The 20,149-nt window shown below is 45.0% G+C and overlaps 1 protein-coding gene across 10 annotated transcripts in view; it reads left to right on the forward strand.

The window, feature by feature from the left end:
• Positions 1–20,149, forward strand: part of B3GNT2 (UDP-GlcNAc:betaGal beta-1,3-N-acetylglucosaminyltransferase 2) — a 270,923-nt gene that overhangs the window by 248,710 nt on the left and 2,064 nt on the right. For 3 of the 10 annotated variants that reach the window (XR_012003589.1, XR_012003590.1, XR_012003595.1), the window contains exon 2: positions 18,319–18,529. The exons of the other annotated variants lie outside the window; for them this stretch is intronic. The gene's annotated coding sequence lies outside the window, so the exon portion shown is untranslated. The remainder of the gene's footprint in view (positions 1–18,318; positions 18,530–20,149) is intronic. 10 annotated transcript variants of the gene reach the window in all.

Genomic DNA, 20,149 nt, shown 5'->3' on the forward strand with positions numbered 1-20,149 from the left:
GTAATTCATCCCAGGAAACACAGTGAGCTGGTGGTAGCTCCTGGTCATGCCTCCTGTCTCTTGGTTCCTTGTCATTTCCTTGCATGATGTCATTGTATTTGTTTTCTATTGCTGCCATAACAAAGAACCACAAGTCTAGTGACTTAAAACAACACAAATTAATTTAAACAACAATAAGATAAACAATGTGATATCACCACACACCTATTAGAATGACCAAAAGCCAGAACACAGCAATACTAAATGCTGGCGAGGATGTGGAGCTACAGGAACCCTTCTTCATTGCAGGTGGGAATGCAGAATGGCACGGCCACTTTGAAAGACAGTTTGGCGTTTCTTACGAAACGAAATGTATTCTTACCCTATGATCCAGCAGTGGTCTTCCTCAGTGTTTACCTAAATGAGTTGAAAATTTACGTCTGCACAAAAACCAGCACATGGATGTTTATAGCAGCTTTATTCATAATTGTCAAAAGTTGGAAGCAACCACAATGCCTTTTACTAGGTGAATGGATCGATAAACTGTGGTACATCCAGTCAATGGAATATTAGCACTAAAAAGAAATGAGCTAGCAAGCCGTGAAAAGACATGGAAGAAACTTAAATACATATTATGAAATGAAGTTGTCAGGAAAGGCTACGGACTATATGATTCTGACTACAAGATGCTGTAGAAAAGGCAAAACTGGGGCGGGGGTGCAGTAAAAAGATCAGTGGTTGCCAAGGGTTGCGAAGGTGGTGAACAGGAGGGGCACAGTTGATTTTTAGGGCAGCGAAAATAGTCTCTATGGTACTATAATGACGGGCATATGTCATTATACGTTTGTCAAAATCTGTAGAATGTACAACACCAAGAGAGAATTCTAATGTGAAAGAATTACTCTGGTGGGCAATGCTGGTAATGGGCAGGGGTATGTGGGAAATCTCTATTCTTTCCCATTAATTTTGCGGTGAACCTAAAACTTCTCTTAAAACTGAAGTCTTAACAAAAACTGATTACCTAACAATTCTGGAGGTCAGAACCTCATTGGACTGGAGGCTGGTCTACTGAAGCTTCTAGAGGCTGCCCTCATTCCTTGGCTCATGGCCACCTTCCATCCTCAAAGCTAGCAGTGGCTAATCAAGTTTTTTTTCTCATTGTATCACTTTGAGACTCATTCTTCTTCCTGGTTCCAGATTTAAGGACTCTTATGATGGCATTTTAGGCACACAAGATCTCCCTATTTTAAGTCCAGCTATTTAGTAACTTTAATTATACCAGTATCCTTAATTCCCTTTTGCCATGTACCCTAACATATCACAAGTTCTGGATATTAGGATGCGGATATTTTTGGAGAGTCATTATCCTTCCTACCAGGGTCATGAACCAAAGTGCTGTGATAGGAGGTGGTGGTAATAATGGCTCTGGTCATAGTCCCGCTGAGCCTTGCTTGAAGCTACAGGTTAGTGCCTTTCTAATTTTCAACTGTGGCTGAGCCTCTTAGTCCTTAACTTGGTTGGTGGCCCCATGTTTTCTAAGCTTCCAGCATTATCCTTTACTTAAATATTAGAGAAAAATACTCAGGCCAGAGGGATTCCCTCTCAAATATTACCAAGAATTCCTGGATGTGTGTTCACCATCCTGGTTTGTCTCCTGTCACTCCATACTGCTCCTGACTTCTGGATCTTTCCAGTTCCCCGAACATGGGTTCTATCAATGCCCACACTTTGTTCCCGGACAGGGACCTGCCCATCATTCCTGAAGCAGTGCTGTCTGGAGAGAACTAGGCTAAGATGCCTAATCAATTCCAGTCAAGGTTTGAAGACCTGGTAAGGGCTTAACATGCAGGCAAGGAGACCTCACTGAGCACAACACAGGCAGCCCCAGTGCTCCATCACAGTGTCATGGGAGGCCTTTACTCAGGGTCTCCCTCCTCAGGCCCTGCCCAAACCCCCTTACCTCTGAAACCTTAGGCCCCCCCATTGCCTCTTCTAGGACCACCAAAGGAAACAGAATATTGACTTTATCGTGTAGTTTGGCCGCCTCAACCTGGCCTCCTACCTTTGCATAACCAAAGAGCCCGTTAGACTGTTTTCCCAAACAAAACATAAATTCTTTGCCTAGATGAATTCTTCTCCCACTCTTGGAATGTGAAAATGCTGCAGTTAAAAAATACAGCAAGGCAAAAACAGCTCCCTTTATTTCTAGTTTCTTTATTTACCACAGAAAATAAAGTGTTCGTACGTGCATGGTGATGTAAAAACTGTCTTGTACAGCACCACACACGTCCTAACACACACACATACATGCACACATACAACTTAATCAAAGACAAAATACCTACCCTTAGTACTTGGGTTATAGGTTGATATTTTCTAGTATATTCATTTTTTAAAATGTTGATCAGGGCTCACTAAATTTTTTTTACAATCTGCTGATGGCTCACAACCTGCTCTTTGAAAAACATTACACAAAACATAGTACCTTCCTCTCTTCCCTCCCAGGCCTAGGGTAAGTATTTGGGTAATGCTTTAATGCCTACAATGTGGGTTTTAAAGCACACATTATTCCATTCACACCTCCTGCAATGCTAACATTGCGATAATAACTCCCTTTTTATAGATGGGGAAACTGAGATCTGTTGAAGCAGTCCGTCCAAAGTCACACAGCCAGACAGCAGAGTTTGGATGCAGATCTTTGGATCTCAACCCAGTGTCCTTTTCACCCAGACCAGACTCCCAGTTTCATTTTATACCCTTATTAAATAACAACAATCCAACTGAGTAAATTTGAAGGTGTAATTGGTTTTATTCAATGACTCATGAATCAGACAGCCTCCCATCTAGCAAATGGAAAGGAGTCCCAAAGAACTAGAGAAAAGGAAAGGTTTCTGAAGGCAGAGAGGGGGGTGGGACAAGTAAGTCATAAATGAAAAAAAAAAAAAAAAGGATTATTTGGGGCTAGGTGAACTTTTTGGGGGACAGAAAGGGTTCATTAGGCAGACTGCCTTACTTGTGCTGACCAGGAAATTCCAGACTGACCAGTTAAGATTACATTCCTGTGAAAGGTTGAAACTGCAATTAGGTTAGGTATCGAGTCTTGGTTTGGTGATGTGGGCTTAGCACAAGTGGCTCCACTCTGGGCCTATGTCTTTTTTTTTTTTTTTTTTAAACAACTTTCACTAATGATATGATTTAAGTTAAACTAGAAAATATAAGCCCGGGCAGCCCAGGTGGCTGACCAGTTTAATGCCACCTTCCGCCCAGGGCGTGATCCTGGAGACCTGGGATCGAGTCCCACAGCGGGCTCCCTGCATGGAGCCTGCTTCTCCCTCTGCCTGTGTCTCTCCTCTCTCTCCCTCTCTCTTGCTCTCTGTATCTCTCATGAATAAATAATAATAATAATAAGAGAAAATATAAGCCCTTTTTCACATATGCTTACTTCTTCTTTGTCAGCCTACAGTGGACATCCCTGCCCTGGTCCCTCCCTCACCCCAGGTGCACCTGCCCCCCTTACTGTGTGAGGCCCTAGTACCTGCTTTGGTCTTCACTGTGGTTGGTCTTCAGGCCAAAGGATGCCTCCGTGTACAACAGGAGGGTTCAGCCCCTGCCTCGGGCCAGGAAGGACCTTCGCCCAGGAAGCTGGGAGGTGATAACCAGGAATGACAAACTATGGACCTAGAAAGCCATGAGGGAGGATGATCTAGCCCTGAGGACAAGGAGCTCTGGGCTGAGGATTTCCCTCGGGGCCTTCGACAGATGAAAGGAGCCAGGCATCATCTATCCAGAAAATGCCGAGCAGGCAACTGAAGGAGGATCGGGTGGGAGAAAGCAGCATGGGTGCTGGTTTCCAAGTTCAAACACTGCTCCTGCCTCTTTCTCTCCTTGACAGTTGTGCTTCCTTGGCTTTTCTATATAGGGCAGTTGTTAGGAGGGGCTTATCAACCTTCAACCATACGGGCTGTTTATAGGGAAAACTGTCAAGGTTTCTAAACACTGACCTGTCTGGAGAAACTGGCAAAGAAAAGGTTTCTCAATGGGCTGTCGGGCTGCACAGCCCCTGAGCTCAGAGGCTCCTGATGGCCAAGAGGCCTAGATGGGGAGGACTGTTGCTCTTTTCCCTGGATCCAGTCCTGAGTGCCTGGTGCATCGGGCACTGTGCCTCCTTCAAGCACCAGCAGGGCCCCTCTGCCCCTGTGTGGGCTGCTGGGGCTTGATGACTTGTGTTTCATCCAATCTGAGACGCCACCAGCCGCACATTATTTTATGCACCACCGAGCAAGAGACCAAGTGCTGAGGAGGGAGGCTCCGCATAAAAGCTGGGACCCCGCGGATCCAGAAGCCCTCCCGAAGAAGAGACCGGCTGGAAGTGCGCATGGCTTAGTCTTGGCACCATGTGGAGTGAGAAAAACAATTCTCTCCTGACAAGTCGGACCACCCATTCAGAGAGGTCTGCGTGTCCTGTCAGTGCGGTCTGAAAATGTCACACAGACAACGGATGTCAGGTGATCTCAGGTGGCTGGCGTCCCAGAAGTGACGGGCAAGCACGTATGCCCCCCCCCGAGAACTCAGCCACCATCCTGGCCACCAGCCCTTGCAGGGCGCTGCTGATTTGGACACATCCCGACTGCACAGGAGGAAACGTGTTCCTCAGGATTAACGGGAGAGGGAAGCGAAACCCATGTGGCTCTTGGTTACGCTGGTGACTGACACACCTGGGTTTGCCAGCAACTTCCCTGGTTTCAGCCTTAAAGGCCACACTTCTTGTGATCTCTCTCAGCCCCGGACAGAGGTTGATCACTCCGTCTAACTCACTCCTCTTCTGGGAGCGTCGTCTCTGGCCAAGAGGCCTCGTTCAGGCTGGTGGCACCGGGGGTGCGCTGCCAGCCCCAGGGCGGGGACACTTGACCCGGCCGGCACCGAGGACTTGAGGCCTAACCTGGAAATTTGGCTCATGAGAATCTGAAGAACTGAGGACATTCCCCGAGAACACTAGGACTGGCCTGGCCGTTTAGGCTCCTCGGCTTCCTGGGCATTGAACCATTTCCACACACTCTCTCCTCTTGGCTCACTTTTGCAGGGGCCACGGGGTCAGCCTCCGGCCGTCTGCGGCCCTGGCGAAGGGGGCCCTGACTGAAGCCGGGAGGCTCTGGTCAGGAGAGCCCCAGTAACAGGGGTCCCACCTGATGTAATCAGCGGGTGACGTGAATTATCCCCCAAAGTATTCCCCAAACAAAGGCCGAGAGAGAGAGAGAGAGAGAGAGAGAGAGAGAGAGAGAGAGGGAGGGAGAGAGAGCGGCTGAGCAGTGCCTGTGGTTTGTGTACTAGATGGAGACTCCGAGGTGTGCTTGTTCCCAGATCCTTTTCGCGTGTTTTCCGGGCTTGGGCAGCCGAGAGGGTCACCACTAGCCCGTGTTTCCCCCCCGGGGCCCGGGCTCCTCAAGACGACCTCACGCCGCCCCCGAGGTGCGGCAGGAGGGCCCGGCCCGGTCGCCTTTCTTCTCTGTCCCCGCGTTTTCCTCAGCAGTAACCTGGACCTGGGCCGAGGGCTCCGGAGGGCCCGTGGCTGTCAGTGTCCCGCCCGGCGCAGGCCGCACCGCAGGGCAAGAAGCAGGCGCTTCCCCTCCATTGTTGCCCCGAGCGCTCCCGCACCTCTGTGAGGGCCAAACTCTCCTGTCCGCTAAAAAGGGGTGAGTGAGGTCAAGCCGCTGGCTCAAGTGTGGCGTTGGGACCCGGCACCCCTGTTGTGGCAGCCTGTGGGTGACACCAGCACCCCCCACCCCCGCCATGGTGCGGGAAGGGTCTAGGCAAGGGAAAGACACGGGCCCTCTCCTTTCCAATGGGCGGACCAGGGAAACTATGACGCCAGAGCCTGAGAGGACCTAGGAGGGCCCCGTGTCCGAGGTGCCAGTGGAGACCAGCCCTAGCCCAGCCCTGAGAACGGCTGGCGGGACCCCCCAAGGCTTCCATCGGCCTCACTGGCTGGAAGTCACTAAGAGATCCTTCCAGTCACTTCCCTCTCACACCTCTCTCCCCGCCATGTTGCTTGCCAGGGCTGGAGGGTCCTGTCATGGACACCCCATGCCTGACTCCGGAAGGGGAGTCATGCCCATTTCCTTTCTCCATGGCCCCTTAGCCCCTTTGCCCCATGCTCAGCTCCCGAGCATCCCTACTTCCTCACCAAGGCCGCGGGCGAACCAGAGGCTGGGAATGGTAGCTCCAAGCCAGAGGCTCAGTGATGACCGGACAGCTATGTGCAGGAATGAATTCTGGGCCACGGCGGCCTTTTCCTCTCTTTTAGAAACTTTTTCTATATTAAATGCCTTGTCGACAGTTCTTAAATTGACGTGCACTTACTGTAACCAATGAGGCTATTCGAAGGAGAAAAATAAACACCCTCATCTGGCCCAGAGCCCTTCAGGTGACCAGTGCTAACTGCTTGCGGGTCACCTTTCATGACTTTTTCTATACTCTATATATACTGTGTGTGTGTGTGTGTGTGCGTGTGTGTGTGTGTGTGTGTGTGTGTATATATATATATACTCTATACATTATGGACTGAATTGTGCCCCCACCAACGCACCCCCACCCCCACCCAGCCTGGAAACCAAATTCAAATGTTAGAGGCCCAGCCCCACCCCCATCACCTATATTTGGATACAAGGTCTATAAAGAGGTAGTAAGGGTTAGGTGAGGTCATAAGGGTGGGGCCTTGTGAGAACACAGCGAGAAGACAGAGGTCTGCAAGCCAGCCAGAGAGGTCTCACCAGAAACTACATTGTTGGCATTGTCACCTTGGATTTCTGGCCCCCAGAATTATGAGAAAACACATTTCCGTGATGTCAGCCGCCTGGGCTGGGCATTTTGTTATGGCAGCCCTAGCCAACTAATACACTCGTATAACCGCTACACAAAGATCCACGCGCAGGGAGGAGACGGACCTTATTTGTTGTCTATTTGAACAAAAATAGGATCATGCTAGGCTCACGTTGCTCTGACACTTGCTTTTCTCGTTAACAGTACTTAATGGCCACCTGGCTTCTTGCTCACACCCCCACATCTAATTCCATTAGGACAATTCTGCAGGCCTCCCTTCAAAACCTATCCAGAATCTGACCACTTGCTGCTTCCACCGTGGGGTGAGCTCTCCTCTGTCATGGCAACAGCCTCTTTACTCTTCTCGGCCCTCCTCTACCCTCCTGAGTCAGTTGTCACAGCAGCCAGGGGGATTCTCTAAAAATCTAAGTCAGGTGATGGTGTTTCTCAGCTCAGAACCCTCCAGTGGCTTCCCATCCTACACACAGTAAAACCAGAGTCCCCGCCAGGGGCTATGAGGCCCTACCACACACACACACACACACACACACACACCCTCTCTCTCTCTCTCTCTCTCTCTCTCACACACACACCAACTCCACAGCTCTCCTCTTGACCTCACCTCCAACCCCTGTCCCCTGGCATCCAGGCATCCTTGAAGTTCCTAGATCTCATCAACCATACTCCCAACTCATGACTTTTGCACTTGCTGTTCCTGTCTAGACCACCCTTCCTCCCGAATGCCACAAAGGTCTTTCCCTCCCTTCCTTCCAGACTATATCCTAACCCACCTTCATTATTCTTCACAGCACGTACTCACTCCCACCTAATGTACTACAGATTTATTTGCTGGCCTATGGTCAGTCTTCCTCCACTAAAGGTGAATTTCATGAACAACAATGCCTGTATCCCTAGTACTTAGAGCTGTGCCAGGTTCGTAGCGGATGCTCAGTAAATGTTCAATGAATGAAAGAATGCATGAATCTCACTAAGTCAGGTACAAGTCCGAGTCAGATATGTCAAGATACAACAACCTTTCCAACAGTTGCATAACATCTATGCTAATGTGGATGGACCACAGTTGACTTAACCATCCCCCATCCCCCTATTAATGAAATTTAAATCGTTTCCTAATTTAAGCAATGCTTGTGCTAAACATTTTTACAAAGCTACTCTAAGACATTGATCCTTTTATTTCTATAAGATATTTTCTGTAACACTGGGTTGGTGTATGAAGAGATTGACATACTTAACATTTTAATAGCCATTACCAATTTTCCTGAGTCGCTGTTCTCAGGCAAATCCTGAAACAAGGCCTCAACCCTTTTCTTAAACTGGGGCTGGGGTAATATTGCCTTTAGATCGGTCAAGGTGGCCTCTATCCTGAGCCTCCACACTTTAGAGGGCCTGCATGTCACAAATGCAAAAAAATTAAGGTATTGAAGGTCACACGGGAGCTTTTCTTCCATGGCATTCTGCATTCGGCGCTGAGCTGGCAGTGTGACCTGCAACCCTGAACCCGAATGCTCGTAACTAGCACCCAAAGTCTCCACATTTCCTCCTATAATTCTCGAGACAAAAGACTCCTGAGTCCAAATGCTGTGAAGGTTGTTCCCCTGCTGACCTTAGAGATAGTCACTGCTTTGGAGGGAGAAAGAATTTCATTGGCTGATGTGTGTAAATAAAAGACAAATTAATTTGCTCCTCAGCTCAAAACCCTCCAGTGCCTTACACTCTCCTCTCAGAGAGCATGGATTCAGTGGGTCCTTGTGTAACTAAATATTACTTCTCAACAGTGCCAAGGGTCTGTTTTCATTTCTTATCTTGTTCTCATCTGTGATTCTAGAGGCATTCAGGGATTAGCTCATATTTGCTATAGTTGCATCTCATATCAATGTCAGTTATCTGTTGCTGTGTAACACTCTGCATTGAAACTTAGTCGGTGGCTTAAAACAACAGTTTGCTCACAATTCTGGGCTGGGCCAGCTGAGCAATTTTTCTGCTGCTCTCCATGGGGGTCACTTTATGTGGCTGCAGTCAGCCAGCAACTCTACTGGGACTGTACGGGCCAGGATGGCTTTATTCAAGTGTTTGGCAGTTGTGCTGGTTGTTGGCTGGGATGCCTCAGTTCTCCTCCAAATAGCCTTTCTGCCCTCTAGGTTAGAATGGGCTTCTTTATATAATGGCATAAATGGTCTGCGAGGGCAGACGCAAAAGCTATAAGGCTTAAGGCCTGGCCTTGGGAGCGGCACAGTGTTACTTCTGTTTCATCCTATTGACCAAATGAAGACTTGAGGGACACCCAAATCCAATGGGTGGGCTGCAGGGAAGAGACTCTACCTCTTGATAGGAGGCATGGCAAAAATGTATTTCAAAGGAGCTGGACACAGGGAGGTATGATATGATGGGGACATACCATCATCTAATGATAAACCACTGTGCCTCACAGGCTTTTTGCCATACTAACAAATTCATATTTTTCTTACATTTGTGTACATGTAGTTGTAAAATATCCAAAGTGTGGGATAGATTCTTTGCCTTGCTTATAAAGTTGACATTAAAACCCTAGAATTGGGGATCCCTGGGTGGCTCAGTGGTTTGGCGTCTACCTTTGGCGAGGGCTTGATCCTGGAGTCCCGGGATCGAGGCCCGCTTCGGGCTCCCTGCATGGAGCCTGCTTCTCCCTCTGCCTGTGTCTCTGCCTCTCTCTCTCTCTCTCTCTGTGTCTCTCTCTCTGTGTCTCTCATGAATAAATAAATAAAATCTTTAAAAAAAAACAACCCCAAACCCTAGAATTATGAAGTTTTATTTTTATAGCAATATTTAATAAGATTTAACTAAAAAGTAAAAAATTTAATATAAAATTCAGCTTTATTTAAATACATTTTATTTAAGTTTTTTATATTTATTAATTAAATATTTTATATTTTGCTCTGTAAGTTAATAATTTTTAATGTTTTAGAAGAAAGACAAGTTTGCTTTGTAAACTCGGCCTATTGGGAATAAGTACAAATCAAGTTGGGATCGATTTAGAAAATATGACATTGCGGGGATCCCTGGGTGGCTCAGTGGTTTAGCACCTGCCTTTGGCTCAGGGCATGATCCTGGAGTCCCGGGATCGAGTCCTGGGATCGAGTCCCACATCAGGCTCTCTGCACGGAGCCTGCTTCTCCCTCTGCCTGTGTCTCTGCCTCTTTCTCTCTCTCTGTGTCTCTCATGAATGAATAAATAAAATCTTTTAAAAAATATATGACATTGCTCAGAAAAGCAAAAATCAAAAAAAGAAAAGTATTCAAAAAAATGATGTTTAAGTTTTTAAAAACCAGTAACACTGGAAGTGAGCAATCTTCCACTGAACAAGTTTCTCATAAAATTTGTGAGCAGAGAACTTCATAGGTGGTTCATTCTAATGAACTTTTAATTACTGATAAAAATTGAAAATGAGTTGGTACATTCTCCTCAAATTCACGACTTGAACAGGTTGAATGAAATGCTTGCAACTTCATGTTTTTTTGTGGGGGTTTTTTTGTGTTTTTTTTTTTTTTTCCTAAATGAAGATTTAAGGACAGATCCACAGAATAAGAATGTACAGGCCTTCCTTTTGCACTTCCCAGGGTTGCGGTGGTGAAACGTGCCCATTGCCCATCAACTTGTCTCCCAGAGTCTGTTTTCAGGTTGGGCAACCTGGGAAGGGACATTCCAGAAAGCCAGTGCCTCGTCAGATTCTTCAGGAGGGGGTCCCAGCTCCCTCTGAGCCCCTGACTGGAGACAGAGCCACGAAGAACAGTCAATCAGGACAGCCTCCCTGGCTCCTGCCAGAGCCACCCTGGAGAGGCTGCCCCATGCCCCATTTCTGATGTGCCCACCGACACCCCTTGACCCCACCCTTGCACTCACCTGGGGCTCTGCTCACCTGTCAGTCTGAATAAGTGCAGGATTGCTTCTGGAAACAAAGGCAGCTGCTTTTCTGTTTGCTGTCCCCTCCCAATGCAGTGGATGAGTTCACAGCCACCCAGTGGCCCGTGTGCCAGGAGGGACCGCCGCAAAGGGACAGCCCCTGAGCTCTGCTGCATCTGGGGGCTGCCCCGAGGCCCCTGACATAGTGTTAGAGAATCATCAGTTTAAAGGGAACCAGTAAACCAGGTCCTGCCTGGAGAGCGGAGCCAGCAGGGGATGGGGTGAGGGAGGCCCAGGGAGGGGGAGCTGACTTCTCCGGGTCATACAGCGCCTCAGTAACCGAACTGGAACCCTCAGTTTCCAGTTGGGACTTTTTGTTTCCATTGCATGAATTAGGAATCCTGAGCTGTCTTCCCATCTCTTTCCCATCTCTGTAGGAGTTTCTTTTTTTCTTTCTTTCTTTTCTTTTTTTTTTTTTTTTCTGTAGGAGCTTCTTATTTTGTCTTTGCTCCCTCTCTTTTGTAAGACAGCCCTACCCGCCCCCCCCAAAAAAAAAAGACAGCCCTACCCCTGTAATTTAGTGGAATGTCATCAGGCTCAGGGCTGATTGGATTAAGTTTATCAATGAAACTATAAAAATGTTTAATGAAGATAATAACATTCTCCCTTTCCCAGGACCCTCTGCTTCCTGAGGCGGCCCCTGCTTCCAGCCATCAAATCCTGTAGGAAACTTTTGTTTAGTCTGGGGTGTGGGTTACATTTTCAACTGCAGACATTTAGAATTGAAGTCAGGGGGTCTTAAAAAGAAAGACCTCAGCATCCTATTTGTTAGGACATGTGAAAAGTAAATAACCAGACTCCCTCATGTTTAAAAGCAAACGTTTGGAAAGAATCATCCAGCAAAAGATAAAATGACTTCTTGCACGTCTTTTGCAGCAGCACACCGTGGAGCTACAAACCAGAAATGATATGAGAGCTTTCCTTTTTCTTTCTAAATTCAAATCATGGCTAGTTAATAATCAACAAGTGTAGCGAAAAGCCTCCCTCCCACTGCCTGGCAGCCACCTACAGGCCACTGGCGTGACCTATTTCTTCTGTAACCTTTTAAAGATAATGTCATGCACATATGACCATATACATGGATAGTGTTTTTAAAAATAGAAGCATGTTCAAGAATGACTCCCCAGCATCTTGCTTTCACCACTTACTGTATTCACTTAATCGCCAAATGCTTAGTGAGGACCTACCACATGCCAACCACTCTTTTAGGCATTTAAAGTTTGGTAGTGAACAAAACAGACACATTCTTTGCACTTTTGGAGCCCATATTTTCGTGGGAGGTCAATAAGCAGGTAAATAGATAGTGATAAGGAGTAAGTGCTCTGGAGAAAAGCAGGATAAAGGAATTAGGAGTGTGTGGGGGGGATTGTTGCTATTTTATTTTATGTAGAGTGTTCAGGGAAAGCCTTGCCGATTAAGTGATATTTCAGGTAAGACCTGCAGAAAGTGAGAGAGTGAGCCCTCTACATAATCTGGAGTTGAACATTCAAAGTAAAGGAAACATCTTGCCCTAAGGCCCTGGAGCTGGAACTGAGTAAATATGTCTCAGAGATGTTCTATGAGAGAGTTCATGAGTACTTTCTAGTTGATGTTGTTGTTGTTTTAAACATCTGCATCTCATTCCATTGTACCATTTTAATTCAGCTAAGTGATGGAGGGCACCGGGGTGGCTCAGTGGTTGAGCGCCTGACTTCACCTCAGGTCGTGATCCCTGGGTCCTGGGATCGAGTCCTGCATTGGGCTCCCTGCAGGGAGCCTGCCTGTGTCTCTGCCTCTCTCTGTCTCTCATGAATAAATAAATAAAATCTTTAAGGAGAAAAAAAAAAAGCTTAGTGATGAAAGTTTGGGGGCCTTGCGGTCTCTTGTGATTGCAATTAATAATTTTATCAGGTGGCACTTTGCACGTGTGCAAGTGATCTGCAGGTTTAATTCCTAAAAGTGGAATTGCTATGTCAAGGGAGTGTGTATTTGTGTGTTTTATAGATTTTGCCAGACTAAAGCCATCAAAGAAGTTGTACTATTTGTACTATTTTTGCTCCCCTGCCTATAAAATGTTTTTTTTTTTTGGGGGGGGGTGTCATTCAACAAATATTTATTGAGTACTACCTAGGGACCAGGTAAGTGCTGAGGATAGAACTGTCAAGCATATCTTGACTCACAAAATAGGTAAACTGTGCCAGACTGAGCTATGATGTGCTTCATATGCTATCAATGCACCACTCGGTTCAGATTCATAATTCCCACGTCAGACCACTGACACTTCTATTAATTATCTAATTTACAAAATCAAACCAGAGAGATTAGAGCAAAGAGCACCCCGTGTCTAAATACCACCCAGGACAAACGAAACCAACAATGAAGGAGATCATTTTATTCAGGCTGGTGCAGCAGGGAGAGCATTCATTAATGAGGCAGAGGAAGAAGAGGAAGAGAACCTGAAGTTTTCTGAAACGAGTCATTGCGGAAGAGTAGAGGCGAGTCTTATCTTGGATATGTGATTGTGTGGTTAGCCTTTTCTCTGTATTGTTGCAGTTTTAGCATGTGTGCTGCTGAAGTGAGCACGTGTTAGCCTCTTCTTTGAACACAAAAGGGTGGGGGATTTCTGAACCATTAAAAAAATGTTACCTCACATAGTTCTTTCTATTTCTTGAAATAAAAACTCGAGATATAATTTACCTACCATCCAGTTAACTCATTTATAAGTATACGATTCACTGGTTTTTGGTATTTCACAGAGTTGTGCAACCGTCATCATGATCAATTTTAGAACGTTTTTATCACTTCTAAAAAAAACCTTCATACCCATCAGCAGTCCCTCCCCCATTTTTCATTGCCTGGTCCTAGGCAATCTCTACTTTCTGCCTTTCTGCTTCTTTCATTTAGCGTAATTTCCAGGTTCATCCATGTTGAGCATAAGTACTTCATTCCTTTTTACCGCCTCGTAATATTTCATTGTATAACACATTTTATGTACCCGGTCATTGCTTGCTGGACATGTAGGTTGTTCCACCTTTTGGTTTTTGTTTTTTGTTTTTTTGTTTTTTTGGTTTTTTTTGTTCCACCTTTTGGCTGTTATGAATAATGCTGCTATGAACATTAAGGTACAAGTTTTTGTGTGAACATATGTTTTAGAGCTATAGATCTAGGAGTGGAATTGCTGAGTCTAGTGGTAACTATAGGCTTAAACTTTTTTTTTTTTAAGATTTTATTTATTTATTCATGAGAGACACAGAGAGAGAGAGAGAGGCAGGCAGAGGGAGAAGCAGGCTCCATGCAGGGAGCCCGACGCGAGACTTGATCCCAGGACTCTGGGCTCACAACCTGAGCCAAAGGCAGATGCTCAACCACTGAGCCACCCAGGTGCCCCTAGGCTTAACCTTTTGAGGAACTGCCAGGATGTTTTCCACAGTGATAGGGCCAGTTTACATTTCAACCAGCAGTCTAGGAAGGTTCTAATTTTTTGATATCCTGGCCAACAACTTGTTTTTTTAATTACAGCTATCCTAGTGGTCATGAAGTAGGATCTGCTGGTTCTGACTGACATTTCCCTGATGACTAATGATGTTAAGAATCTTCTCCTATGCTTACTTATCTCAGTATAGTTTCAAACTATGTAGCTCTTCTTATGAGTAATGTTAGATATCCTTCTATATGTTTAAGAAGTTTCTTTTTTTTTAAAGATTTTTTTTTAATTTTTATTAATTTATGATAGTCACACAGAGAGAGAGAGAGAGAGGCAGAGACATAGGCAGAGGGAGAAGCAGGCTCCATGCACCGGGAGCCTGACGTGGCATTCGATCCCGGGTCTCCAGGATCGCACCCTGGGCCAAAGGCAGGCGCCAAACCGCTGTGCCACCCAGGGATCCCAAGAAATTTCTATATATTCTTTGTTTGAGAGACAAAGAGAGAGACAGTGCATGTGAGTGGAGAGAGGCAAGAGGGAGAGAATCTCAAGCAGACTCCTCACTGAGTGCTGAGTTGACAGGGTTGGGGGGCTCAATCTCAGGACCCCGAGATCAATACCTGAGCTGAACTCAAGTGTTGGATGCTTAACCCACTGAGCCACACAAGCATCTCGATATATTCTTTTCTGTGAATTATTTATGGCCTTTGTTTTTCAATCCCAGGACCCTGGAATCATGACCCTAGCTGAAGGCAGACGCTTAACCCACTGAGCCACCCGGGTGCCCCAAAGGATCAGCTAATCAATTTATTTATTAGTGCTACAATTTGTATGTGTTCTAATTCATTAATTTATTCTTTAGTAATTTCTTCCTCTTGCTTTTCGTAGAAATAATTCCCCATTCCCTATCTTTCTTGGGTTTTATGTTTTATTTACTTATTTTTTCCTTTACTAAGAAGCATTTTTGAATGTATGTTTTCCCTCTGAGAACTGGTTTAGCTGTATCCTGTGGCTTTTGATATATACGGTTTTCATTAACATTCTTGTTTAGATATTCTACAATTTTTTCTTTTTTTTCCCATCTTCCTTTTTTTCCCTTTTTGAACCAAAAGAGAGTTTTAAGTATTCAAACAGTAAGATCTTTTTATTTCCTGGTTCTATTATTAATTTCTAGTTTTATTACTTTATGATTAGATAATGGGGTCTATTGATGAAGGAGCAGAAGGCACAGTGAGGACAAAGCACACACTGACAGCCCTCAACCCCCATCCCAGGGGATATGTGTGACATTCCTCAGGTCCTTCTGACTGCTCTAAAACTAAGGGAAGGGAAAAATAAATGGTTAACTGATAGAGATCACAGTCCTACAAGACATATGAGTCTCTAACACTAATGCAAGACATTAGTGATTTACAAGGAAAAAGCATTCTTGTCAGTAGTCTAACTTCCAGGGACCCATAACTCAATTTCCTGGAGCCCTAACATCACCCTCCCTTCCATGAGTGATGTGGGAAACTGAGGCAGAAGGGAAACTAAACAAAATTAAATTCCTTTATGACCTGCAGCCCACTGACAAGGACCTGAGATGGGCAGAATAGAACAATCCTCCAGGAAGTTCCCAACTGTCTTAATGTTAATTTCTTACTAGAAGGAAAAGCAACCTTATTTTGACAATATAGCCAGCCCTCCAGTATCGTGAGGGTCTTCCTTAGCACATGGAGACACCTGCCTTTGTCCTTATATCCCCAACTCCCAAGTATATAATCAGCCATTCCTCACAACCCCAGTTTTGCAGCTCTTTCTGCCCATGGGCCCTGTCCTTTTTAGGGGCTCCTGGGTGGCTCTCTTGGTTAAGCATTTGCCTTCCACTCAGGTCGTGATCTCAGGATCTTGGGGCCCAGCGAGGAGTCTGCTCCTCCCCATGCTCTTGCTCTCTCAAACATCTTTTTTTTTTTTTTAAATCACCTTTTTGCACCAAAGATGTCTCAAGAATTCTTTCTTGGCTGTCGGCTCCTGACCTCACCAACATTCAAAAACTATGTCATCTATTATTCTCTTGGGAATTTATTGACATTTGCAGTGAATTCTTATTGAAGGATTATGAATAGTACCAAAATATGCCACCCCCAAATATGCCTTTTTAGCACATAAAGATCATTTTGAACTAAAGATAATTGAGAACCAGGAGAGTCAAAAAAAAGCTCTTTACCTCCCTCAGTGGCCTAAAAATAAACTATAAATTTCTCCTTTAGTGAAGGAAACTTACATTTATAAAGAAATTGCCATTTACAAGAAGTCTCCATACTGGGAAGAGAGCTACTTCTGGAGACATCTCTTATGACCTGGAGACTCCTAACTACATAACACAACGATCTTATCTCCATCTCTCTCACCTTCCTCAAATTTTCCCTCTACCCTAAAACTCAAAACCTCTTTTCCTCTTTTTTTTTTTTTTAAAGATTTTTATTTATTTATTCATGAGAGACACAGATGCAGGCAGATAGAGAAGCAGGCTCCCTACAAGGAGCCCGATGTGGGCCTTGATCCTGAGATCCCGGGATCATGCCCTAAGCCGAAGGCAGACACTCAACCACTGAGCCATCCAGGCGTCCCCCTCTTTTCCTCTTGTAACCAAACCAACATTGAATTCACTCTTTGGCGAGTCACAGATACACTGCGGGGGCGGGGGGGGGGGGGTTGTCGCACAAAGTCAACTTTATTTGCAGCAAATAAGGAGACAGCAGGGAAATAGCTTCCAAAGACATGACTCCCCAGGAGAGGGTGAATGGGTACCTTTGGTTTAGAGTGAGGATGAATATTGAGATAGGGAAGCTTTGTCATTGTATATAGGGGCGGGCACAGGGTCATGCATGTGCCTTAAGGAAACATGCCTATACATACCTTGCGTGTTATGTAAATGAGGCTTGTGCTCCTCCTTGGGCCAGAGAGTTTAGTATTATAATGAGTCAAGGTAATTGCCGGCCATTCCACAGCCCATCTGCACAGGCACAATTCAGGGTTTTAGCTCAAAGGGTCTGGGTGGCCTGGGTGGTGTGGAGGTGGTGAGGGGTGGGGACTTGGGGTTTCATCTGCCTGAGTAAAGAGGTAAGGCAAGAAGAAGAGCTTAAGGAAAACTATAAGACAAAGGTCAGACCTTTAGCAGTAAATGTCAGGTCTTGGGGTCTAGCTGGTGACACCTTATTCGGCCTAAGTATAAAAATCTCAGTCCCATGGCCGCCTCTGTGGGTTGCTGTAGAGAGCAAAATGGAGTCTCTCATGTCAAGCAGGGGGACTGTGTCAAGCAATGAGGCAAACACTCAAGGTACTAGAGCCAGGAGATGTTGGCCAGACCTACGGCAGCTGACCCCACAGAACTGATCATGAGCAGAACCAGAGGAGGTCTGTAGGGACCCCAAAACTGATTAAATCCCATTGGAAAAAGGGAAGGATTTTGACAGCAAATTGTCTGACTCTCCAGACATGACCCCTCTTATGTCTGACCGCTTAACAAAGGCCACTGCCCTATGGATCTCGGAACAGGACCGAGATCCTCCACTGCTTGAACCGAAGCAGCAGCAAGTGCCGAGACCTGACTCGGACCGACCCAGGCTTTAGCTCAGCTGCGCCCACAGGCCGACTTTGTGTCTGGATCATTAACTCCCTGCGCCCTGCTGTTATCTTGTTGGTTGTGTGGCTTGTCCTCTGTCTTGCTTCGTGCACTGCGTAAGAAGCCAAGTTTAATCACATGGTGCATTGTCATTGATTGGGAACTCTGAGCCTGCTTTATAATTGTGATTTGACTTTGCTTTATGATCGAATGAAGCTGACGTTGTGGAAAGATACAGCTCGAGTGTGCACATTCGCAGTGTTCTCCTGACACTCGCATATCCATGTGGAACGTCCATGCACTGCAACTAGTAGGGGGAAAGGGAAGGGATCTTGTCTCCCCTTCAATTATATTACTTCTGGAACTTAGGGAAGTTTCTTTATGACCCAATTATGGCAGAGTCAATCAATTTTGAAAATGATCTATAGTTACATGAGAATAAAATGAATTTTTAGTTTTCAGGTTATAAGTTTGATATATCAACAGCTCTCTTTTTTTATTTTTATTTTTATTTTTTTCTCTCTCTCTTTAAATATTTTATTTATTTATTCATAAGAGACACAGAGGGAGAGAGAGGCAGAGACACAGGCAGAGGGAGAAGCAGGTGCCCTATGGGGAGCCTGATGAGGAACTCGATCCCAGGACTCCCGGATCACGCCCTGAGCCAAAGTCGACGCTCAACCACTGAGCTTCCCAGATGCACCTCAACAGCTCTATTTTTAAAATTGTTACTTAAGGTCTAACCTGATGACTATAGCCCCAAAGAGGTAAATTAATCTCCCTTACTCATGTGTTTCTATTTCTCCCTGTATTTCCTCTAGCTTTTGCTTTATTCATGTATGTTGTTACATAGATATTCATAAGAATTATGTCCTTTTTGTGACTCTCACAATCTCACTATTAATTTTTTTTTAATTTTTTATTTATTTATGATAGTCACACACAGAGAGAGAGAGAGAGAGAGAGAGAGAGGCAGAGACAGAAGCAGGCTCCATGCACCGGGAGCCCGACGTGGGATTCGATCCCGGGCCTCCAGGATCGCGCCCTGGGCCAAAGGCAGGCGCCAAACCGCTGCGCCACCCAGGGATCCCGACAATCTTACTATTAAGTAACTCTTTTCTCATTCAATGATTTTTGCCCAGAATTCATCATTGTCTAGTATTAAGATCATGATGTCTGCTAACCTTTTACACTTAATTGGTAAAAACACCTTTTCTCATCCTTTTCAAACCTTCTCAATCGTTTTGTTGTATCAGTAGATTTTAGTGATCTAATAGGAGTCTTTTTTAACAGGTGAATTTGGCCTATTTATTTGTACTTATTGATATGACAGATATGTTTGGGTCTGTTGTATTTGTTTTATTCTTGTGTTTGTGTTTTTAGTGGTAATTTGGAAGGCTTGTATATCTATTCTAGTAGTTATCTTTTTAGTCTTATTAAAAAATAATTTTCAGAAAAAAAGAAAATCTTGATTGTTGCCCAGATACAAGAAAGAATACGTGTTAACGATTTTATTTTACTCCTTAATTAGCTAGAGGACCAGACAGGTGTTGTAACAGGTTCAGAGGAAAAGTTAAAGGAACACAAATTTAAATGAAATAAAGGATTGAATTACAAGTAGAGGCAAAACTGGTTTTTCCAGGGGGCCTGGTTGGCTCGGCAGTTGTGCGTGAGACTGAATCTCTGGGTCATGAGTTCAAGTGCCATGTTGGGTGTGGAGCCTACCTAAAAATACAGAAATAGGTACATAAAGCAGTGATTCAGGAAAAATAAATTCCTAGTGCAACCCACACGTATATCACAATCTTAAAAATAAATAAAGTTAAGCATTCTGAGGATCTAAATAAACCTCAAGTTTCTAAATAAAAAAACAAAACAAACAGACATAAAAACCCCTGTTTTTTCCAGAGGGGGAAGGAAGTCCAAGGAAACTACCAAACAATACAGATTTGCATGGCTGTCATTTTGTCATTTACCTGCCATTTACAAGAAGTGCAAAGAAGCTCAAAGACAATGAACAGGGCTCCAGCTGACCAGCCAGGGGGGTGTGCACCCTCCTGTGCATCACTGATTTTAAGTACATTTCTTTCTATAGTCTTAAAATTGTGCGAGACCCTTTTAAGCCTCTATTTTTTTTAGACACATGTACCATTTTTTTTATAGGTTGAGCAGCTCATCCTGGCTTCAGCCCTTAAAGTCCCATGTCTTCGGAAAACCAGGACAGATGGTCATCCTAATTCTCTATTACAAGCAATGATGGAATTATTATATTTCCTCTTGCTTTTCTGAGGAAGCTCTTTCTAGATGAGTGGTATGCAACCTTGGCTATACCTGAAGAAGCTTTATAAAATCCCGATGCCAGGGCCTCACCCCTATAGGTTCTCATT

This window comes from Canis lupus, chromosome 11, assembly GCF_048164855.1.
Source record: "Canis lupus baileyi chromosome 11, mCanLup2.hap1, whole genome shotgun sequence".
In the NCBI taxonomy this organism is placed as follows: domain Eukaryota; kingdom Metazoa; phylum Chordata; class Mammalia; order Carnivora; family Canidae; genus Canis; species Canis lupus.